Genomic DNA, 5,033 nt, shown 5'->3' on the forward strand with positions numbered 1-5,033 from the left:
TATCCGCCCTATGTATTTAATAGTCATAGTATGAAAAATGCCATAGAATTTACTGCGTATAATGCCCTTCTTCTTGAAACCTTGTTTTTTTATCAAATTCAAAAAGTTGCGGAGACGGGATTTGAACCCGTAACCTCAAGGTTATGAGCCTTGCGAGCTACCAAGTTGCTCTACTCCGCGATAAAGAAAAGAATTGATAACTAATGAACAAAAACAAAGATGGAATGCGTCCCTTTACCATATCTATATAAATAGAATAAACCATTTATACATAACGGTAAAGGGACCCTCCTATGATCGCTGATAATAAAATGAAAAAAATGAAGATAATTGGAAATCCTTACCAACTGGATCTTGTTGCACCCGGCAAGAAACATGCATGAACCATTTCCCGAAGTATGTGTCCAGATAATCCAAAGTCTCGATAATTAGCTCTCGGTCTTCCGGTCGAAAAACAACGTCGATGAAGACGTATAGGTGCACTATTACGCGGTAGTGATTCTAATTTTCCATGAATTTCCCATTTCTCACTTAACGACGGAACTTTGCTTATTTCTTTTTTTGAGGATCGGCGAATCAAATGATATTTCTGTTCCAATTTTTGTCTCTTCTTTTCCCTCTGAATAACACTTTTCCTTGCCATAATGGTTAATTTGCTATTAGCATCAATGATAGAAGTCGGATCCTAGATGTATAAGTGGCTTCTCTTCCCTATAGAAGGAAATGAGATTCTTGCCAGATATATATAATAAAGAATTCAATTAACCGAATTTGCCCGATGTAGAGGCAATTAAGAAGGCTGCATAAGTAAATATATAACCTACGGAAAAGTGGGCTAGTCCAACCAATCTTGCTTGCACAATGGAAAGAGCCACTGGTTTATCTCTCCATCGAATCAAATTAGCCAAAGGTGTACGTTCATGAGCCCATGCCAAAGTTTCAATCAATTCCTGCCAATATCCGCGCCAAGAAATTAAGAACATAAATCCAGTAGCCCAAACAAGATGTCCAAACAAGAACATCCATGCCCAGACTGATAAACTATTCATACCAAAAGGGTTATATCCATTGATAAGTTGTGAAGAGTTCAACCATAGATAATCTCTTAACCATCCCATCAAATAGGTAGAAGATTCATTAAACTGTGAAATATTACCCTGCCATAGTGTAATGTGTTTCCAATGCCAATAAAAAGTAACCCATCCAATGGTATTTAACATCCAGAAAACTGCCAAATAAAATGCGTCCCAAGCGGAAATATCACAAGTTCCGCCTCGTCCCGGGCCATCACAAGGAAAACTATAACCAAAATCTTTTTTATCAGGCATTAACTTAGAACCACGCGCATCCAAAGCACCTTTTACTAAAATCAAAGTAGTTGTATGTAAACCAAGAGCAATAGCATGATGAACCAAGAAGTCTCCAGGCCCTATTGTTAAGAATAGAGAATTACTATTCTCATTTACAGCGTTTAACCAACCAGGCAACCATATGCTTCGTCCCGCATTGAACGCCGGACTGTTCGTTGAAGATAAAAGTATATCGAACCCATAGGAAGTTTTACCATGAGCAGATTGTATCCATTGGGCAAATATAGGTTCAATCAAAATTTGTTTCTCCGGAGTACCAAAAGCAAGCATGACATCGTTATGGACATAAAGTCCCAGAGTATGGAACCCCAGAAAGAGGCTAGCCCAACTTAAGTGGGATATGATAGCTTCTTTATGGTCTAACATTCTTGCCAAGACATTATCTTGATTCTGCTCTGGATTATAATCTCTAATAAAAAAGATAGCTCCATGAGCAAAAGCCCCTGTCATAATGAAGCCTGCTATATATTGATGATGAGTATATAAGGCAGCTTGAGTAGTAAAGTCTTGCGCTATAAACGCATAAGCAGGTAAAGAGTACATGTGTTGTGCTACCAAGGAAGTAATAACCCCTAAAGAGGCTAGAGCAAGACCTAATTGAAAATGAATTGAATTATTGATTGTATCATAAAGACCCTTATGCCCACGCCCCAATCTACCCCCCGGAGGAGTATGTGCTTCTAAAAGATCTTTAATACTGTGACCAATCCCGAAATTAGTTCTATACATATGGCCAGCAACTAGAAAAATAAACGCAATAGCCAAATGATGGTGTGCAATATCAGTTAACCATAAACTTTGAGTTTGCGGATGAAATCCTCCGAGAAGTGTTAGAATAGCAGTTCCTGCTCCTTGAGGGGTACCAAATATATGATTATTGGAATCTGGGTTTTGAGCATAAAGATTCCACTGACCTGTAAAAAATGGACCTAATCCCTCGGGGTGCGGCAAGATATCTAATAAATTGTTCCATCGAACGGATTCCCCCCTGGACCCCGGAATAGCAACATGAACTAAATGCCCTGTCCAAGCCAAGGAACTTACTCCGAATAGTCCTGACAAATGATGATTGAGGCGGGATTCGGCATTTTTAAACCACGAAACACTCGGTTTCCATTTTGGTTGTAGGTGTAACCAACCTGCTATTAAAGATATAATAGAAAGTATTAATAGAAAAATAGCTCCAGTATAAAGATCCCCATTAGTACGTAAACCGATTGTATACCACCACTGATAAACACCAGAATAGGCTATATTAACAGGACCTAGAGCACCCCCTCGAGTAAAAGCTTCTACAGCTGGTTGACCAAAATGAGGATCCCAAATTGCATGAGCAATAGGTCTTACATGTAAAGGATCCTGTACCCATGTCTCAAAATTACCTTGCCAAGCTACATGAAAGAGATTCCCGGAAGTCCACAGAAAAATGATTGCTAATTGCCCGAAATGAGAAGCAAAAATATTCTGATAAAGACGTTCCTCAGTAATATCATCATGACTTTCGAAGTCATGTGCGGTAGCAATACCAAACCAAATACGACGAGTAGTGGGGTCTTGAGCTAAGCCTTGACTAAAGCTTGGAAATCTTAATGCCATAATGATTTTCAAATCCTCCTAGCTATTATCCTACTGCAATAATTCTTGCTAAGAAGAATGCCCATGTTGTGGCAATTCCACCTAGAAGGTAATGTGTTACTCCTACAGCACGTCCTTGTACAATGCTCAAGGCTCTGGGCTGAGTAGCAGGAGCAACTTTTAATTTATTATGAGCCCAAACAATGGATTCAATAAGTTCTTGCCAATAACCACGCCCGCTGAATAGAAACATTAAACTAAAAGCCCATACAAAATGTGCACCCAAGAAAAAAAGACCATATGCAGATAATGAAGAACCATAAGACTGAATTACCTGGGATGCCTGCGCCCATAAGAAATCACGAAGCCACCCATTAATGGTAATGGAACTCTGCGCAAAATTTCCTCCTGTGATATGAGTTACTATCCCTTGATCACTTATACTACCCCAAACATCTGACTGCATTTTCCAACTGAAATGGAATATAACTACGGAAATTGAATTGTACATCCAAAATAGTCCTAAGAAGACATGATCCCAAGCGGATACTTGGCATGTCCCCCCTCTTCCAGGTCCATCACAAGGGAAACGAAAACCTAGATTTGCTTTATCCGGTATCAATCGTGAACTACGAGCAAATAGAACACCCTTTAAGAGTATCAATACTGTTACATGAATTGTAAATGCATGAATATGATGGACCAAAAAATCCGCAGTTCCTAAAGGAATAGGTAACAAAGCAACTTTACCGCCCACTGCTACTAAATTTTCACCTCCCCAAGTCAAACTGGTACTTGTTGCTGCACCTGGGGCTGTTGTGCCAGGTGCTAAAGCGTGGGTATTTTGTATCCATTGAGCAAAGATCGGCTGTAATTGTATAGCAGTATCTGAAAACATATCTTGAGGGCGCCCTAATGCGCTCATGGTATCATTATGAATATACAAACCAAAACTGTGAAAACCTAAAAAGATACATACCCAGTTAAGATGTGATATGATTGAATCACGATGTCTAAGGACACGATCTAATAGATCGTTGTATCGAATAGTCGGATCATAATCTCTTACCATAAAAATCGCTGCATGCGCAGCAGCACCGACTATGAGAAATCCACCAATCCACATGTGATGTGTAAACAATGACAGTTGTGTACCATAGTCAGTAGCTAGGTATGGATAAGGAGGCATAGAATACATATGGTGAGCTACAACAATGGTCAAAGAGCCTAACATAGCTAGATTAATAGATAATTGAGCATGCCATGACGTTGTTAGAATCTCATATATACCTTTATGACCCTGGCCTGTAAATGGACCTTTATGTGCCTCTAAAATGTCTTTTATATTGTGACCAATACCCCAGTTGGTCCTATACATGTGACCCGCTATCAAGAAAAGAATTGCAATAGCTAAATGATGGTGTATAATATCGGTCAGCCATAAACCTCCAGTTACTGGATCTAATCCTCCACGAAAAGTAAGAAATTCTCCGTATTTTGACCAATTCAAGGTAAAAAATGGGGTTGCTCCCTCGGAAAAACTCGGATAAAGTTGAGCCAAAAGATCCCGATTTAGGATAAATTCATGAGGAAGTGGTATCTCTTTGGGATCTACTGCAGCATTTAGAAATTGGTTAATCGGTAAAGATACATGTATTTGATGTCCTGCCCAAGAAAGAGACCCCAACCCTAGGAGCCCTGTCAAATGGTGATTCAACATAGATTCTACATCTTGGAACCAAGCCAATTTTGGAGCAGCTTTGTGATAATGAAACCAACCAGCAAAAAGCATTAAGGCTGCAAAGACCAATGCACCAATTGCAGTACAATAGAGTTGTAATTCATTAGTTATTCCAGATGCTCTCCAAATCTGAAAAAAACCAGAGGTTATTTGTATTCCTCGGAACCCCCCCCCCTACATCACCATTCAATATTTCTTGACCCCACTATTGGCCAAACCACCTGAGCACTAGGCCTAATGTGAGTAGGATCACTTAACCATGCCTCATAATTGGAAAAACGAGCACCATGAAAATACATGCCACTCAGCCAAAGAAAGATGATAGAGAGTTGGCCAAAATGCGCACT

The 5,033-nt window shown here is 39.6% G+C and overlaps 1 non-coding gene across 1 annotated transcript in view; it reads left to right on the forward strand.

Annotated features, from left to right (window-relative positions):
- TRNAG-GCC (transfer RNA glycine (anticodon GCC)) overlaps positions 1-8 on the forward strand; it is a 71-nt gene extending 63 nt beyond the window's left edge. Inside the window, exon 1 of the tRNA in view lies at positions 1-8. This exon is cut by the window's left edge and continues 63 nt beyond it. This is a non-coding gene — a tRNA (tRNA-Gly).
- The last annotated feature ends 5,025 nt before the right edge of the window (positions 9-5,033 follow it).

This window comes from Vigna unguiculata, unplaced genomic scaffold, assembly GCF_037176805.1.
Source record: "Vigna unguiculata cultivar grain cowpea cultivar isolate G323 ecotype 2 unplaced genomic scaffold, ASM3717680v1 ptg000362l, whole genome shotgun sequence".
NCBI classification, from domain to species: domain Eukaryota; kingdom Viridiplantae; phylum Streptophyta; class Magnoliopsida; order Fabales; family Fabaceae; genus Vigna; species Vigna unguiculata.